The following is a 20795-nucleotide window of genomic DNA, read 5'->3' as shown; positions in this document are numbered from 1 at the left end:
AAGGAAAACATCAAGACTCCGCACGAATGTCAATTTTCCCCACAGATTTTTCGTCGCCTCTGATTCAGTCACTCGAAGCTTGCGAATTTCTTCAAAAGTAAAACACAGTCTTATCGAAGGAGAGGTACTCAGTTTATTCGAGGAAATAATACAGTGAGTGAGAACACTACTAGGACACTCAAGAGAGTGATAAGAGTGACAAACCGATATATATATATTCTAACATAAATTTATTTCCTTTCTGCATAAACATACTTCCAGAGATGTATTGATATATTTTTATACGAATAGTGAGGCAATAATTGTTTACTCATTTACTATTAAAAGAATGTAACACTCATATTAGAATATTTTATCCGTATTTACTTCATTACACGTAGAATTCTTTCTAATTTGAGACATTACATTAAATAAACTTTTCTTTACATTATGACTAATCCTCCTCATTATTCTTTTTGTGGTTCTCAGAAGTCTCTACTCTTCCTCCTGCATCGTCTTCATCTACAAATGGCGGAGGATCTACTTTGTCCCGGTCATTTGGAGAATCGCCTTGTTCATCTGAAAAACAATATATCAGGTTAATTTCAATTAGAAATGTTTAACAAGTAGTAATAACGCAAGAAATGATTACATATTTACAATAAAGTATGAGAAGTTGAATTTGGTTTATTTATATTGTAAAAAATATTCCCTTAGTGGGAAACATAGATCTAGAAGAAGTAAAACTAGAGTGTCTGGAATCGATTACAACTACCAGTTTATTATGAAATCTTTTAATAAAATACAACAGTATCTACAGTAATATTAGAATATAACTTTCGCTAATATGAGGCACAAACTGGAGCCTGTAGAGATCTCCATATAAGCTAAGCACCGTAGTGTAGGAAACCTCAATGTTGCAAAGCAAGCAGTGAGGGAGTCACAGAGCCCCGAAGTAGGGTAAGCAACTGAGGTTGGACTCTCGATAGAACTCCTTGCAACTTTAGGCGGGTTGATTTTAAGCCTAGGGTTCCGCAGTAAACTAGAGGCTTTTAAGTTGCGTGTTTCCTAGAGCTTCTGGCAAACTAGAGGAGGGAGGCCAATCGCAGACTGGTGACTGTCCGTTCAAATATCTTCATTTTATAGGCGTCTTGACGAAGGTGGCATTGCTGCTTCCTTGTGGTCATGTAACTTGTAGATGGTGCTGGTGGTTTGTCCTCTGGTTCCTGTAGTAATCCAACGTCAGGTATAGTACTCCATCGTATAATGCATGTGGTTTTTGTTTACAAACAGGAGCACATGTAATGTTTATAAACACAAACATGCAGTACATTACAGTATACAGTTTAGAGTCCAATTCAGCACCTAGGTTTTACGGCATTTGAAACTAAGATATAATGTGTGAATCCAAACACACATGATCGCAGCGAGACTAAAACCTGCATTTCCAGCGGTGACAGCACGTACACTATTCATATAGCTAGAATTGGATCCTCAAGGTAATTAAAGTTAGATGCGTCCGAGGTTAGTTCAGATTGTAGGGAGTTCAAATTAAAACCAAAACATACAGTTTATTTTCAAATTTACAGATTTCGTACAAATAAACAATTGTATTAATAAAGTGTACTGTGTTTATTATTAAGTCAATCAAACGTATATGAAAATGTGCCGTTTTTATCTCGCTTGAACAAGATTCTAAGAAAAAGAATATTAATATGTGCGTACAAAATAAAGAAATAATTCAACTTGAATACTTCAACCCCCATTTCTTTAATGAAATTCTCCTTACACTACTAAATAATCTTTATATTTAATTCATAATATGGCATCACAATGTTCTAACTATAGTAATGACAAAATATATTTTGTATGCAAAACAATTGCATTCTTTTGTTGCTATAGAATATTGCCATGACACAAAGTTAGCTCTCTAAATCCCCATTGTGATGGAGAGAGCTGCTTTTAAGGATTAACGTATTTTGTTCTAAACGTAATCATTGAACAGTACATAATTACAAAATTCATTGTTTGCTTGGAAATTTTATATCTTACTAGATGAAACTGCGGAGTCTAATCACCACATCGTTGTATTATGACCATGAATCTCCTTCCCACTGTGCATGTCTCCTTACTCACGCAAGTAAAGGATAGGAGACTGGCAAAGGAAGTAAACCGTTACGATAGATGTTGGAGTGAATTTATAGCAAATTTGAGGAAGTAACAATATATCAAATCGAAATATTTTTTCTTATAAATCCATATTCTTCCGAGTACGCCTAACTGCGTCTCTTGAGGTCCTTGAAGTTGCCAGCATGCAATAGATTTTGCCATTCAGATTTAACCAAAGTGCCTGGAATGTCCATGAACTCGCCATACGCAACTTCGCTGCTGGTTGCCTAACAGCGTAGTTTCGGCCTGCAACAATGTTAATCTTATGGACTATAAACGGCCGCTAAAACGTTGAATAGAACAATAAGGACACCGTTTTTGAAAATTTGAATGCAAACTGGACAATCTATACAAAATTTGGAATGGGTCAGCGAAAACGGCACGTTTCTAGCACGTGTTATTTTCGAGATCTCATTGTCGAAAGGATTAGAGACAAACATATAAACCTAGCATTTTAATATATAGAACTAGCTGAACCTGTGCTCTGTACACAGCGCATCATTCGCATATGAGCATAAATCTCCTTCTCATTCCTCGCAACATCTATACATGTTCCTTTACATACGCAAGTGAAAGACGTCTTGACTTTAAACAAAAAATCGGCAAGATGTATCATAAAGGGGAGATTTTTCGATTACTTTTTCTCATTATCTCGCACCGTTTGCAAGATTTGAGCGTACTTTCGGTTGGAGTTTCTAATTCATGTATGACCAGTGTATTCTTTCTTCTTGCATGCAGTATGTAATAAGCAAATACATTACATATACAATTATTTATAATTTCAGTTATATATGTTGTTCATTGGGCAAAATACTAAAAAAAATTAAGATTTATCTTAGACTCGAGAAATGGTTATCCTTCCTGTTTCATTATTATTTGGTCATGAAACAAACGCCTGAGACATATACAACCCAATATAAAACAATCTGCTGTCGGAATGTATATCGCAAAGGATATAATGCTTTAGTTTTTATTTAAATTGCAACGCTTCCAGTGTAAACTAAAAAAAAATATAAAGAAACAATGGTCATGTTATTTCAAATATTAAATTAGAACTGGACAATCTGCGCAAAATTTCCAATCGATCAGTGAAAACATCTTTCTAGAGTTTGTAGTTTCCGAGATCTAATTGTCGAAAGGATTGACCACAAATATATAAACATAGTTTACAAGAACTCGGAAAATGGAAGCACAATTCACATGCATTGATTTGCGACAAGGCTTATTAAAATACAAAGGCTTTGAACAATAATTTTATATCATAAACTTTATGAAAAACATATAATTAACTAATTTAGACTGTTTAAAGTACAAATACTAAAAATGTTTGTCTCTGTTAAACGTGAAATCACACATAACCGTGAATGAAAGATTTGAAAGCCAAAGTTACAGGTCGGAGCTTAGGCGCTTTCAATTGCTATTGTAGCATTTTAATAGATAGATAGACTAGCTGAACCTGCGCTCTTCACAGCGCATCATTCATATATGAGCATGAATCTACTTGTTATTCCTCACATCTGTACATGTCCCTTTGCAAATACAAGTGAAAGAAGTCTTGGTAAAAATCAGCAAGATATACCATAAAGGGGAGATTTTTTCGATTACCTTTTCAATATCTCGTACCGTTTTCAAGATTTTAGCCTACTTTCGGTTGGAGTTTTTAATTCATTTATGATCTGTGTTTTCTTTCTTCTTTCATGTAGTATGTAATAAGCAAATACATAAAGTAAGTAACTCTATGGCCTATGGAACCCAGAGTTCAATGCCGCGTTCACAAAAGCTTTCTATTGACTTCTATCCTTAGCCAGTTTCTACTTTGTATTCATATCTCTGCTAGATTCATCTTAATATTGTCCTCCCATCTGCGCCTAAAGCTTCCTAATGGTCGTTTTCCGGCTGGTCTTCCAGTTAACGTTTTGAAAGCGTTCATTATTTCTTCCACTCTGGCTACATGACCTGCCCACCTGAGCCTCCTAGATTTGATTACCCTAATAATGTTGGATAAACCGTATAAATTATGTAGTTCCTCCTTATAAAGAATCCCTATTCCCATTTCTCTTCGGTCCGAATATTCGTCTCCGGATCTTGTTCTCAAATACTTTTAATCTATGTTCTTCGTTCCGAGTAAGAGACCATATTTCGCAAACATAAAGAGCAACAATTATGATTATCGTTTTATACTTTTTAAAATAAGCTAATACATTACACATTCAATCAATTATAATGTCAGTGGTATATGGTGTTCATAGGGCAAAACACTACAAACAATAAAGATTCAACTTAGACTGGACAAATGGTTATTCTACGTTCTTCATTATAATTTGGCCATGAAACACACACCTGAGAAATATGCAGCAACTATATACAATTATATGGTGTTGGAATGTATAATAGGTAGGATATGATGATTTAGTTTTTTAAAAAAATTTCAACACTTCCAGTGTACACGCAAAAGTGTAATAAATAAATAGCAGCCATGTTTGTTTTAATATTGAGTTAGAAACAGACAATCTATGCAAAATTTGCAATTGATCAGTGAAAACGTTATCTTTCTAGAGGTTGTAGTTTCTGAGAACTCACTGTCGAAATGATTTGCCACAAAGATATAAAAGTCTACAAACGTATAGTTTAAAAAACTCCAGAGATGACAGGACAATTCATTTGCATTTATTTCGGAGAAGGCTTATTAAAATGGAAAGTCTTTGAACAATCATTTAAAAGGATAAACTTTGTGAAAAAATCTCTTTAAGTTATTTATTTAAAGTACACCTTTTAAAACAATATTTGTCTTTGTTATAAACGTGAAATCACAAATAGACGTAAACCAAAGGTTTGAAAGCTAAAGTTATAGGTTGGAGCTCAGTCGTTCTTAAATACTCATCAGCTTACGTAAAATACCTCACAAACTGTCTTTTGTACAAAGCCAAGCTCGGAAGTGTTAACGTGGCTTCGAGGACGTTGTGTTGCATACGCACAATCGAAACCAGCATGCATACGCTCTCACTGGGATTGACAGCGCTTTTCAGTGCTGGAGGGTGAAACATTTTGTCATCATTACTCACCTGTAAGCGCAACACATCTTTTCATTCGGCCATTCGCCCAAGTACGGATTTTTCGATGGCGGACTCACGATTGGGCCCAGGCAAATGGACAAAAGGCAAACATCAGGGGTTACCTCAAGTTCTTGTACCATCCGAGAGTCCTAGGAAGACTCAGCTTCGGAAGGATCCTAGGCAATGCCATTCATCCACCAGTAAATCACAGCAACGCCGATAGTTTCGAGCTTCCATTGCCTCTGCTTCTTCAATTGTATCGTCCGTAGTAGATCACCACAACTCCTAACATCGAACGATAGCTATTCCAAACGTCTTCAGCAATCTCCACCATCAAAGAAACATCTTGTGTCTACATCGGATCCAGATGAGATTCCAATGGAGACAGCTGCATCTCCAAGCGATAACAACACGCTTCCTGTGTCTACCATCTATTCCATGCTGCTCACAAATTTCGATACGAAGTTCAGCAATGCAAAGTTAGTCGCAATTCAACTTCGTAAATATCTTCCTAGAGGTGCGATCACACAAATCTTGCATACTAGAAACGGCGTCATTCTAAAAACATCCGATCCATCTCTCCTTACTACCATTAAAAACAAGGTGCCTATTGATACCTTTGGTCGGGATGTGGAGATTCAAGCACTCACATCATCCACTCGCAAGCAGCCTCCACCTCCGAAACGTTCCCCATTACTATTTGTATTCATCCGTGGTGTTGACTCATCTTATACAGATGACGAAATACAAGACGAGCTCAAGATGGAGGGTCATACCATCACTAAAGTCTTGCGAATTTGAAATGACCAAGGACCAACATGCATGGTTCGTGTCCTAACCACGTATCAAGACACTATTGATGAGTTGTTAGCAGCAGGTGCTTACATTTACAATCATAAACACCGCGTCGAACCATCAAGGACAACTGTTCCTATGCCAGGGTGAACAGTGTCAGGTCTATAATGCTCATCATACATCGGATTGTAAAAGCACAAGTAAATGCGGATATTGTGCGTGCCCACATACCACAAGAATTTGTAGCAACCTACAGTTACCACCTAAATGTGCCACTTGCAATGATCAGTACCCGGCATATAGCTTCAAGTGTAAAGCTAAACCAGCAGCTAATCAGGCCCATCCAGAACTTGTAGTTCCACTACGACCACCAGCACAAGCAAATACTACTCCACATCCGATAAATGCACCTGCCTCGTTAGATCAATTCTTGATTTTCCTGACTTTAGCTTTATTTCTGCTGTTATCAAGTTTTTATATTGGGTTCTAGTTTCTCTTGCTATGTGCTCGTTGCAGCTTTTGTAATCAATGCTTTCATGGCTTCCCATTTCGCGTTGATGTAATTACCTACTAAAGGTACCGTGGGCGTCTCTTTGTCTGTGACATTTGCAAATTACCTTTTCATTACCATTTGTACCTTCTTCTTCGTGGTTGTTCGAAGAGAGTGTTTGTTACAGTCAGATTATGGCTTTAGCAGAACTCAATTAATCGTGTATCTCTCATATTCCTTTCTCCTAGGCCGAAATTCCCAGTTACATTCTCTTCTTTGACTTCGCCGACCACTGCGTTTCAGTCACCCATTGTGATTAAATAGTCCTCGTCTTCAACTTTCATCAATACTTCTTCTATTTGCTCATAGAGTTCTTATACTTTCTCATATGTGTAGTTGATGTAGGCATATATACTTGGATTATCGTCATGTTTCTCGGTTCGGTTGCTATCTTCAACTTGATTGTCCTTTCACTGTATTTCCAACTGCCTATAACTTTCTGTCCTATCTTCATATTCAAGACAAAACCGACTCATGCAGTACCGTTTACAGCTCCTGACTAAATCATTCTGGAGTCTCCGTTCCATACGTCTCCTAAATCAGTCCATCTAAATTAGCTGATTCCCAAGATACCCATCTTCATGCATTCCATTTCTTTCTTCAGGTTTTTTAGTTTTCCACACTGTAACAATGATCGCACGTTCCAGGTTCCTATCCTGCAGGATTTCGTTTGATAACGATCGTGGAGGCCCTGCTGTATTTCCCTTCACTGCCGGGGACGACCCTCTGTGTAACAGTGGTGTCGTATTCAATAATACTATTCTCTTATTTCTCTTTCCACGTTGTTTCCTCTGGACTGAGTAAAGTGGTGGTGTTCCAGGTAACTATACCTCGCAGTGAAACAGCCATAGAGTACAGCCTGTCCCTGCCTTTTTTTGTCCACATCTGAATCTTGCTGATGTCAATCATCTTCACCCTCAGTGTGATAATGGTAGAGTTACTGCCCAACACCATAATATCTCTCTTCGTGTGACTCCTATCCCTAGAGACCTGTCCGGCATGGGAAGCCCTCTGATAGCGATGCTATCTCCGGCATAGCTCTTGGTATCATTAGAGTACGCAAGCTCTTTACCCTCCGCGACAAGCTGGAGATATTGAGGGAGAGTATTTAATGCTATCACACAAATATTATTAAAGTTGAAGCAATAAAAGCTTGTCCTTTAACCTAAGGATCATTCGTGAAGTAGGTGTCGAAGCTAATGTGGTTTTAATTAGTATGTATACACTAGGTTACTTATAGTAGTGGCTGTAGTACATTGTTGCGAAGTTAGCATTCTCTTTGATGCTCAATGAAACGATTTTATCGGTACTGGTTGAGAAATCTCGATGTTAGGGTAGAGTGCTATAGCTGGTCGAGCCCTGAAGCGATTGTACAATATACACAGGAATACAAAAAATAAAATAGCTATGGCTGTCGTAGTAATGATCTAAAGAAGAATATGATACATACTGCAAGAAAACGAATTTTCGTGATATTAGCTCTTGTTTGCTATAGTTCGGTATATTATACGAAGCCTTTGTTACTAAACATGTTCATGTCGTATTTTTATTATAAGAATAAGAATTAATTTAAGTGACTGCTGCAACACGATTAGGACAAAAACTGTTCAGTTGCAAATGTTTTCATAGATTTCTGCGTTTGTTTGAATATAATTGTCCTTCATTGTGTTCATTCAATACTACGGCAATTTAGAAATGTGTAATGATTGCTCCGGAAAATGTCAAAGTTGCTCTCTTTTGAGCGGTCTCAGAAGACCTAAATAGCTTACAGTCTCCCATAGGTCTTTCACTCGTAATATATGATGGTGTATTTTCTTATTTTAGGATTTTGGTACCATCTTGCATATGGCCTAAATTTGTGAATGCATAAACTAAATTTGATTTTCAACCCATTCTTACTGCCTCTTTTACAACGATATGATATATAATCGCTGTAGAGCCTTGGTTCGCAACACAAATTAAATTAAATAAGAGCCACACTAAAAAAGATACACATACTTCCTTTAGTGATTTTCTTCCATTTTTTTATATCCTCTATCTTATGTTCTCATGCCAACAACGTATTATCAACCTTATTATTTTAAACATTCGAATATCTATCTTTTATAAACATTCACACTACAATTCTTTTTCTTCTTCTGCATATATAAATCAGCAGGCTAGTGTTAATATATAATGTACCACTGTATAAGCCTAATATTAATATACAAGGTACCATTGTACCGTTGTACCGTTGTACTTTCTACTCTGCGATTAACATTTACTGAAATATTAAAACAAAATGGAGACCATGCTTTCTGTCTGATGAAGTGGTTTTCGTGCACATGATACTGGATACAATTTAGGTGTAAGAGCATTAACTTTTAAACAGATTCTACCATATTCATTTTATTATTTATTTATTTATTTATTTGCCAAAGTTCCAGATACTGCAAGGCAGCCATTTTACACTGAAACTATGGCTGCAGATTCATATATTTTATAGCCTCATTGCCGACAAAACATATTGAACTTTAGGAAACGCAGATAATATCTTAGAAACAACCGGAACTTTGATAGAGTGGTCAGGGAGAGTAATTTGTTTGTGCTTCTTTACTATGAACATAACGTCTCAGTGTTATTGGGTTTTCCTACTAAGTAATTTAATTACAGCGGGCGTTAAAAATGGATTTCTCTTTCATTTGCGCTGGGTAGTTTTGCAGACTCAGAATGTAGAGAAAAGAGGATGATTACAGCGCATATACGAAATTTACTTTAAAGAAATATGAAGGATTAAGATTTTTGATTTTATGCCTTCATTTGAGTTATTTCTAAAGAACATTAATGATACTCATAGAACCTCATTCGATAATTAAAATTCATCTATAACTCAAAAAGTTTAACATGGTAGTATACCTTGACAAGCTTAGTACTTACATGAAATATTATGTTGTAACATATTATGGTGCATGAAAGTTGAAGTCCAAAATGAATTAGGTAATTTTGCAAAAAGAAGAAAAGATGAATATTTAGAACGAAAATGCTATTATCCGATTCCGACCAAACTCATCATGGAAATATATCTTGATAATTTTACTGTACTACAGAGATATTACGTTGTGTAGGTTTTTCCCTTCTACTTTCTAGGCAACTTATAGTCAATTTGGGTTTGGCGACTTACGTCGTCACTGAGTACTTATATTTTAGTACTCTAAACTATTGCTCTAAGTACATTAAATTGTATTTCATACAGTAATAACGATATTGTTAAAGGCCGTCTCTTTGGTATGGTACTTAGGTGTTTACTTCTTTCAATACTCTACACTTTAGTGTGAGTGTTGAAGGGTAACCCACTGTTAATTCTAACAACGTAACTACGCTGTTTGTATAGGTTCTCATCTCTTGCTCTTGCATCTACTCATTTTTTCTGACAAGTGAACTGATGCAGTTGAAGGTGTTTCATATGTAATTGAGAGGTAATAATTTGTTTGTTTCAACCAGATGCAAGTTGGGAGTATACTTAAATTTCCGGACATGTTATTGATCGAAAGGTTACAAAAATATCAATGCAGTTGGCAGCCCTGCGAGTAACAACATGATTATAAGCTAATAATGAAATAGTATGGTATGTATTATAACATTATTATGAACCAATATAATATTAACTGTCGCAAAAATGTAGTTGTAATATATAAAGGTAGAAAAAATCATTAACTTCAAAGTTTCACGACTAGAATACTACTTATCATAATCTTTGTATGATATACTATGATGGCATGAGGAGTTTATAAATGGTTACGTACATAGAATTGCTAACTATAAGGAAATAAACATGTGGGAATTGATTTTTCTTAGATGTCTGCTAATGTTACGCAAATTGACACGCCTGTCTAAGAATTAAATATGATCCTTTTAAGCAGGTATCTTTAAAAGAGTTAAATCTGGCAACTCAGTATATCATGCTCCCTGTAACGTGATCTCTTCATATATATATATCATGTCTGAGTACAGCTGTCGTTATGTGGGACGATGCACCCTTCGATCACATCCACACAATGTAATATTTATCAGGTCCAGAATTAGTGATTAAATTACGTGCACTGTCAAATACATCTATGCAAATTTTGAGATTTAAAGAACGATCAAATACACATTCAGAACGAAAGCTGTAACAACATATTAATATATCTAAACATTGAGTTTGCGGGAAAATGATAATCAAGGTTTCAACTTTTAATTCATAATAAAGAAACTGTAGTGATACATTTAATAACAAACAGGAAATAGGTCCTCTCAAATGGAATGTTTCGTTTTACGTATAACTTCCGTAAATTGCCCCATGGTTTCTGTCTCGTAGATAAATACCCACTTAAAAATCCAAGATAGCTAAAGTGCTGTTGCCTTCAAACCAAAATTTAAACGAGGAATCTAGTTCGCTCTAATCCCGCTATTGGCGCTGTCATGATAGGAGAAGCTCTATGATTATTACTTTTTTTTTTAACAAACACATTTTTACATCCCATACAAACTGCAGCTTTCACAATTTTTCACAAGTAGATCCACCCGCTAGGAATACAACAGAAATCAACTTAAAGGTATTTGGACACGCTTTTGTTGGAAACCTTTGTAAAACGGTAAATATGGGATTGGATATAATAGCAGAAAATAGAATAAGTATTGTCGGTCATTGTGTAAATGAAAAAAGGAAAAGAAACTGTCTCAAACTTAGCACGTGGTAAAGTTAAGATATAAGTACTGTAATACAATTACGTTTTCCCCTTTGCTAATGAAATATTGTCACAAGAATATACTAGAAAAACATAGGTCAGCATTTTGTGAGTACACAATGGGTGTCAAGAATAATTCAAGGCCTTCGATGTCTTCCCATGATTATACTATACACAAGCAGAAACGAATCCAGTCGCAACTCACATCACAACTCTCAGCATCAAACTAGTGTAATGATGCGGAATCCACGCATGACTCAGCCTATTTCTCTGACATCGCGACAGAGAAATGCAGGATTCGTATTGAAATAGACAAAAATGATAATTAGTGAAAATAGAGTATTGTGCTACACTGTAATTAATAGTAGTAAGGCTTTGAAATCAAGTGAGTGTCATTAATAACAAACGGAAATGCTCAGACGGTTTTGGAAAGTTAAGATCTAACTAGTCGGTGCACATCAATGTCAAATTTATGTCAAATGCAATGTTTTGCAACATGGCTCTCTGTTAGGCCAGTCATTCAAGAAAAAATGTTTTCAATTTTCTATTAATCTATTGTATGATGCTACCTTTAATATTTACACCCTTTATAGTCCCACCGCGAACAATTTATTTCATATTTCCTTTGTGTTGTTTGCATTAGTAAGACCCGTAAAGTTTCAGCGGGCGTCTGGGAAATTTTGTGCTTACTACAAAAAAATAGTGATTGTCTTTGATATCTTGTACTCGAGTAGGTGCTCACAGAAATCATTTGGAGGATTGAATTTTGTTTGTTGGATCTGGAGTCTTCCGTTGTTGAGTTCTTGGATACCATCTGGAAATGACAACTATAATATCTTCCTGGAATATAATTTAATTTTATATAATTATTTTCCCAGTAGAATCAGAACTCACAGTAACAGCTTCTATTCCTAAGCATGAGTACAAAAATATACTTACAGATAATGCAAAATGTGAAGTATATCTACTGAAATCAAAGTATTAACATTTTTGACGGATAACCATAAATGCATATCATTCACATGTTACATTCTGATTTACTGATAATAAATTCTCTGTTTCAATTCTAATTATATATATTATTTTGTATTAAAATTTAAATGCGTAAATTTTGGATTTTTATTTTGTAAAGAAATTTATTCAGAATAAGTATGTAAATAATTTATGATTTACTTGTTTAAAAATATAATTACACTAACAAAAGCTTACCTTCGGAAGTAACAAGTTCTACTGCCAGAAATAACACAAAAGTCTGTAAATAAGTAGAAAGAATATTTTAGGCGATTTAAATTTTGCAATTGATCAGTTCTACAATGCTGTCAGGGATGAGGCTCTGTACTACTAAACCTTTCATTGTAGTGTGTTATACCGACATTAATTTTCATGTATAAATTAGTAATTGAGCATGGAGGCACGGAGGCTACCAATCTCGTTACATGCATACATTGTATCCTAAGCCACATTCTCAACCTATCCTTGACAATTTCAGTTGAGTATACATTCCGGAAGACAATACAATGATACCCAATTATATCTGTCACTAAAAATTTTTAGTTCAAGTTCTTGTATATATTACACTCCTAATTGTTATACAAACACAACCTTGTAACTTCTAAACTAATATATTGTAAAATATTGCTTGGACAGTTGTTGGTAAAGCACAGGGAAAGCAAATTAAAGTCCGGAATAATTTTTCCCACTTCCAGTTTTCAATACAAAATTCCATATTATTTTCATTACAAAATAGAAGCAAATTCTCTAAATGTTTGGCATTTAAGTAGGCTTCCCCTAGACTTGATCTCAAGAAGGAACACTTACGAATCAAGCTACGTGTACTTGCTGTTCCAGTGGAAGCAGAGAGGGGTTATGTTCCCAACAAAGATCCACTGCAAGCTAGACCGCCGGGGTTTGTGATAAGAAATCTTCCTATGGTCCATTGCAAGCACACACAGAAAGGTAAAGATTCTCACAAGGCTCCACTGCAAACAAGGGGAGGAAGCAAACAAATTAGGAGGAATAGTTCCTCTGCAAATTAGAAGCTTTGGGTTTAGGAGGGGTATTTTCAGAGCTCGGGTGTAAATCAAGGAAGGAAATTTGACCAATCGAAACTGTTGTCCGAAGACGGACTCCTCTCGGTTATATAAGTGCTACAGGTGATGAGATGGCGCTGCTGTTTCCTCGTCGTCTTGTGACCAGTGGTGTCGCTATTGTCTCAGTGGACTGCAGCCGTAGTACAGCATAGTAAAATGCACATGCTTTAAGTTTGTAAATAGGAGCCCTTGCTGGACGCTTGTAAACACAACCATGCAGGACATTACAATATACGTAACGCCTTCACCCTTTATTTGGTAGTGTTGCTCAGAAACAACATAGCATTCTATTGCGTTATCCATACGAATTTTAACTTCAGTGATAATTTAATTGGCATTATTTCTTACATACAATATTCATATACATGATTTGCGGATAGCGTCTTTAGATACTTCTAATCTTTGTCAACAGCCAAAAGTCAAATGTAGTATTATAGAAGCTTTATATCCTACGTTTCGTGAAAGTTCTTTTATCATTTTTTATTTGTGGTTTTTGTAGGAAAATATTTCAACGAAACTTCTATTAATTACTGAGAGTATTCTGATGATATTTTACCGTAACAATCTGATTATAGGACAATACTGCTCAGTAACTACATACAAGACCTATTTTCTGGCAACGTTGCTTTGAAATAAACACCATATATTTTGTTGCCAAAGTCCAAAAATAATATAAAAATTACGAAATTATGATCAGGATGCATGATTCAATCATGAAAGCAAACTAATTATTTTAATGGTAACGCTATCAATGCTTACCAATTAAAGGTTTAATTTCGTATTTAGCAAATATCAACCGGGGAACATAGTCCCATATACATTGCAGTACAAACATATTAACAGTGTTGGTAATTAAACATAAAATTATATTTTTCAACAGGCGCTACTACATACTTCAAATCAACATATAAACAGAAACACATAATAATTAGCTTGTTTTGCAGCATTGCAAACTAAGAATTTATCAATATCACAAACAATATTAATATAAAAAGCAATCAGGTTTCGGGTGGTTCTGCAATAATAATAATAATAATCTAAGTTTGATGGATGAGACAATATATATTCAAGGTACATTTATGTTGAATACTGCGTTCATCATATAGCTTATTAGGAACAAATTGAAACAGTTACAAGTTATTCAAAATTTCACGTTCTTCAAGGAACTATATTTTGAAAAAGTAATTAAATAGTATAATATCCAATTACGTACATTGCTTCGAATACAAATAATTAAAAGTTTTGCCGTTTCCAGCAATTTTCTATACATTAAAAAATTTTGGAGATATAAAGAAAATGGGAAACATTACCTATTACTAAAAATGGTATATTGGTTGGATTTTTTTGAAACGGTTATTGTTTTTCCTTGCTCTATACGATTTCAGGAATATTATTTAAAGGGGTAATTACAAGTTCTTGGAATTACATGAGTTTGAGTTGTGTCAAAAATTTTGCTTTAAGTGAGCTGTGTTTAATGTATCTTCAGGACGGATTGAGATATCAAACTGCTATAAACGGCACTATATTGTTCTATGCTGTCTTGGGGTATGGTCTCTGGAAGTTGTGTGAGACCTGCACATATTGTTTAACGTCGAATCAGCACCACAGGAGCTTCTGTCGGGAAATGAATATGGATCTCGCACGCCGGAGTAAACAACAGATGCAGAGAGATAATGAATTTCAATTTTGTTTAATATAGAGAATGATCCAAAATGAATTTGCAGCTTCAATATTATATAATTCTGCTTGTAAGTAATTTAGGGAAACAAAGTAAAATGTGTTTGATGCACCAACTCAAAAAGAGTTTTCTCTTGTTCTTTAACTGAGTTCTATATGTGCAACTCTGGTGGCAACTACAGTATCTAGTCGATATCCCAACTCGGCCCAAATCCGTCCTATCATATTAACGTCAATTGTCTCTATAGATACCGCTATTCTTTCCTTAAAACTAGCAACACCATGCCCGGGAGCACGGTACACTATGTCCTAGACATAACCCAATAAAACGAATTCACAGGTTGTAATTTTAGGGGATTGAGGAGGGACGGGAATCGGACCACCTCTTCCAAGTCCTGTTGTGGAAATATAGTTTAAAGAAGATGTCTCACTGGCAAAGTTCAGAGTAGCGGTGCAATATCTTGGAAAAGTACATGAGATTGCTTATCATGAAACTGTATTGCTTTGTGTAGATCAAGCATGTCAAAATATTTTGAGACATTCATTTTTCCTTCAGCAAACAGAAAGGCCAATAATGTGTTATAGATGACTGAGCCCACAAATCATTAGTTTATTCAATGTGGCATGCATCGCAGACGTAAAACCATCATTTAGGAACTTATGATTAAACACATTGGATAAAATACCGCACTTTCTTATTGTTTATCCAAAGTTCTATGACTGTGGCGCTGAAGGCGCGGCAGTTAACTATGAGATAAATCATATGGCCATTTCTAACAGAAATACGTTAAATGAACTAAGGACTTTAAATGTAACCATATTAGAATTTTGGCCTTTCCGTCCGATCTTTTGTAGTTTGTATTGTCCAAGTTTGTAACACAATCGTGAAGAATCATTGAATTCGATACCGAAAACTTGGATCATATTATGTTATAGTGCTCAATTCTGTCTAGTTTGACCAACCAAGATTATACTGATCATTTTGTTGTATATCTGCACACGGAAATTAGTTTTCGTACTTAATTTTCTGTCACCTGGTGACTAATTAATAGGAAATAAGTAAAGTGCCTGATTTAGCGCAAAGTATTTACAGATTAGTCAATGAATAGTTAACTCTCTACAACTTGTAAACAGAGCTAAAAGGCAGGAAAATTTCCTATATTGCCAAGTGATGAAATTCGAGTCTCAATATTAACTTAATACCGATAACCTTGAATCTCCAGTGAGCTTTTGGGCGGATTAGTATATTTTGAGAGTGCATATGTCAAGTTTGTTTTTGCAAAGTTGAGACAAATAGTTTTAAACTTTGTTGGTTGTCGCTAATATCAAAACATGTGAAATATGTAGTATTGTGAATCATCTATATCATGTCTTGACACGAAATTGTTGTAATTTGTTTAGTTAATTGACTTTGATAAAAGTGGTAACTACGTTAACCTTACTTTATTAGAAGTATGCATTCCACTTAGTAAATTACATTTTGTTGCAGATGAAAAAAAAAATAATTCTGCACTTCAGCTCACAATTTTATTCAAACGGATTTGTGTGATTAATAACATTATCTGGAAGATACAACTGGATATTTGGTTAGGAAGACTCTCTCGCGGAGTATCTGAAAATAGTGTTTCTTCTGGTTTTATATTAAGAACTTATCACAATTGCTAAAACATTGTATGACATGTACTTGGATGATGTTCAATGTGACTATATTCTTTACCAATGCAAAAATGTACTCATATAGTAAATATACAATAAAATTCTGTGTCCAAGAAACCCCATCCTTTAGAAATCTACAATGTCTCAAAATCCAACAAAAACATAAGTTACATTCAATGCTACTGTTCCATAAAATCCTTTATTTCACTGTACATTGTTACCTTCTAAAACAGTTAACTTTTAGAAGCATTTTCATAGCAAGAATACAGTACGAGATACTATTGCGAAGATTTCAATTTCTCTCCACAGATTCACTTATTCCTTAAAGTCATACATAATTCCAACGTGTCACGTTTGGAATTCTTTTGTCAACCTTGAAACGTAAGCTCAGATCTGCACTATCTTTCGAAAGAGCAACTTAAAATTTATTGTTTCCAAAGCTGGAATAATGCACACAGACGCAGTATAACCAAGCAGAGCAGCCCGTGTATTGAGTTGTAACACACACACACACACACACACACACACACACACACACACACACACATATATATATATATATATATATATATATATATATATATATATATATATATATATATATATATACATAATCGATAATTGTTTCATACAAAAGTTGTTTCGTATTTCAAGGACTATTGAATGAGGTATGATTCAATACATGTTCCCATTTGAAAATTTGAAGTTGGCCCCTGGGCCCCCTTGAAGGAGGGCCCTTGGGGTCACCACAACAACACCATGTGATGCGCCCTATGACATTTTCCTATCTCAGTTTTTGTTTCATCTTTTTATTCTCAGCCGTTTCGGATTTATAAGCACTGGACGTTTTATCTGAAACACCCTGTATATATATGTATGCTTATAGTCGTAAAATGCTTCGTGCGGAGTATTGTGCTGTATGTATCATAAAATTGGAGATCACACAGAAGTAACTAAATCGACTGCAAACATCCAAATGCGTGTATGGAGAAGAATTGAGAGAATTAGTTGGGTCGAGCGGAAAACGAATGAGAGAATGTTTGAAATGTAGGAGAGAAAGGGACAATTTCAGATGTTATTAAGGAGGGAAAGAGAAACTGGTTCTGACAAGAGCTAAGAAGGAACAGTATCATGAGGGACATTTTAAATTCATTTTAGCAGGAAAGAGTAGGAGGAGGCGAAACGGAATGTAATTAATAATGGATGATATCTATCTATCTAACTAACTAACTCTATGACCTATGTAACAAGGAGGTTCAATGCCGCGTTCACAAAAGCCCTCCACTGACTTCTATCCTTAGCCAATTGGATCCAGTTTCTAGTTTGTATTCCTATCTCTGCGAGATCCATCTTAATATTGTCCTCCCATCAGCGCCTAGGTCTTCCTAATGGTATTTTTCCGATTGGTCTTCCAGTCAAGAGTTTGAAAGTGTTCACACTTTCTTCTATTCTAGCTACATGACCTGCCCACCTAAGCCTCCTAGACTTGACGACTCTAACAATGTTGGGTAACCCGTATAAATTATGTAGTTCCTCGTTATGAAGTTTCCGCCACTCCCCATTCCCGATCCTCTTGAGTCCGAATATTCGTCTAAGGATCTTGTTCTCAAATACTTTCAGTATATGTTCTTCTCTTAGATTAAGCGACCATGTTTGCAACCATACAGAACAACAGGCATGATTATCGTTTTATATATTTTAAGTTTCAAATTTCTCGACAGAATTCTCGACGACAAGAGATTTTGAACCGAATAGTAACACGAATTCCCTGCTTTTAGTCGACATTTAATTTTTATCGTGAATATGATTTTCGTCTGTTAATATTGATCCTAGCTATTTGAAACTATTCACTTTATCAAAAGTATTATTTAATATATTAACGCTTCCACAATTTGCCGTATTACGGTCCCGACGCACTTCCATGTATTTAGTTTTCTCTGCATTTACTTCTAAACCCATGTTCCTGCAAGCGTTTAATAAGATCTCTGCATTTCTTTCTATTGTTCTCCTATTATCCTCTATTAAGTTTACATCATCAGCATATGCCATAACCTGGTGAATACCGTTCAACTGTAGGCCCTGGTTGCTATCTTTGATTTTCCTTATAGCGTATTCCAGAACGAAGTTAAATAATAATGGCGACAACGCATCTCCTTGTTTCAGGTCATTTTCGACGTGAAAGCTCGTGGCCAAAATTTTCCTAGCCGGACTTTACTTTGGGATTCATTTAAGCATATCTTAATTAATGTAACTAGCTTTATCGGTATTCTAAGTTCTGTATGAACGATGTATAATGTTTCTCTCCTAACCGAGTCGTACGCCTTTCTAAAATCAATAAATAGTTGATGTACCGGTGTATTGTATTCTCACTTTTTTTCGAGTATTTGGCGAATGGTAAAAATTTGGTCGATAGTTGATCGATTTCGTCTACATCCGCACTAATAATCTCCAATAATTTCATCTGCGTAGGGGGTCAATCTTGCTAATAGATTATTTGAAAGGATTTTATAGGATGTTGATAAAAGAGAAATGCCTCGATAATTATTACTGTCAGATTTGTCGCCTTTCTTATGAATTGGAACAATGATTGATTCTTTCCACTCTTGTGGCAATTCTTTTTTGTTCCAGATAAGGAGAATGAGTTTGTGTATCTTGTTCCACAATTTTGCTCCACCAGCTAAAATTAACTCAGCCGGAATTGAATCTACACCCGTAGATTTGTGTTGATAGCCTTTCTTAAATTCGCTGATCCCCTTATACATGTCCCGAATGTTTTTATTTTTACTATTATCTTCAAGTTCCTTAATTTTAGCTTTCAAAAAATCGCGTTTCTTTGTTCTAAAAGTTTTGAAAGTTTCCCGCCTGATGTCTGCGAAATTTTGTGTAGTTATTTTATTCGGATTTTGTAGCCAGTGTAATTTTGCCTGTTTTCTTTTCTCTGCTAGTTTAATGCATTCCTGGTCGAACTATGGTTTGTTCCTACGTATTTCAGCGTGAATGGAGGATATCAAAGCAGATAAATCGTACGTGAAGACGCAGTGGTTATCGGAAGAACGTGGTGAATGAAAGCTTCTTAGTTGTAGGAAGTAACCTATCAATAATGGCAAAATACCTATGATGACAATGATATACCATAGAATAACACTACAATATTTATGTCTTTATGTGTGTGTTTTTATAAATGTGTGAGTGACAGTCTGTTACTCTACAACGAATATAATAACTTTCGTTTTTACTTTGATTTTTTTTAAAATTATAACTGTTTTCTTGAATTTTCTCATGATGTTTCTTAAAACCTTAACATGGAAATGCGAAATAAGGCGAAACAAATACATACTCATGGTATTTCAATTATACCTAGCAACTAACCTACGACATGCGATAATTTCCGACTTTACATGTAGGTCAAATTTTATGCTACATGAGGAGTTAAATATAAAGGAAAGTGGAAAACCTCACTGATAATCTCCTGATTTGTTAAGTGAAAAATACGCCTTTGAAGCCACGGATCCTTCTAAAGATAATGATATAAGGACTATGGATCTGAGACTTCCCCAATCCTAAGAAACAAGACTTCTGCAAGTCAAGCCCCAAAATGTATTTTAAAATCATGGAGTTCTAAAATATATAATACGAGAATAAGTAATCACTTTTTAAAATAGAACAATAAGAAATTATAATATCTTACCGTAAGGAAAACCAACATTGTGAAACGAGGCATCTTAACGTAACGATTGCTTAATTTAAACTATCAAATGAAAAAAGTAATAATTTGAAGTGACTTTGCACATTTTATACATTAGAAGCAATTACAACACAATAAAACATTTTTTATTAACATGATTATAAAACAAAGAACTAAAACCACCATACCAAAATCATAATATACCATTTTATAGCCTGTTTTAAGTATTCAATAAAATAAATGTTAGTCAATGATGAATTTCTTCCAGCTTTTGCTAAAGTATTAGTCGTGTATTGACAAAACATCAATAGAAGAGTGAGCATTGCCACAGCCTGATAACAGACTACATTCACGATTTTCAACGCTCAATAAAATCACATGCATATTCATACACTTTATCATTGCAATAAGTCTAAGGTAGACCAAGAAATGATT

The 20795-nt window shown here is 35.0% G+C and overlaps 1 long non-coding RNA gene across 1 annotated transcript; it reads right to left on the bottom strand.

The window, feature by feature from the left end:
- Positions 1-249: 249 nt before the first annotated feature.
- On the bottom strand, positions 250-20481 carry LOC145683271 (uncharacterized). The gene is made up of 3 exons (XR_014130994.1): positions 20364-20481; positions 12462-12504; positions 250-558 (listed from the first exon to the last, which is right to left on the bottom strand). It is a non-coding gene; the product is annotated as an uncharacterized LOC145683271 (long non-coding RNA).
- Between the last annotated feature and the right edge of the window lie 314 nt (positions 20482-20795).

Source organism: Thermobia domestica, chromosome 4 (genome assembly GCF_964235325.1).
Source record: "Thermobia domestica chromosome 4, izTheDome1.hap1.1, whole genome shotgun sequence".
In the NCBI taxonomy this organism is placed as follows: Eukaryota; Metazoa; Arthropoda; class Insecta; order Zygentoma; family Lepismatidae; genus Thermobia; species Thermobia domestica.
The sequence above is the reverse complement of the archived record's forward strand: the minus strand, read 5'-3'. Positions and strand labels throughout refer to the sequence as shown.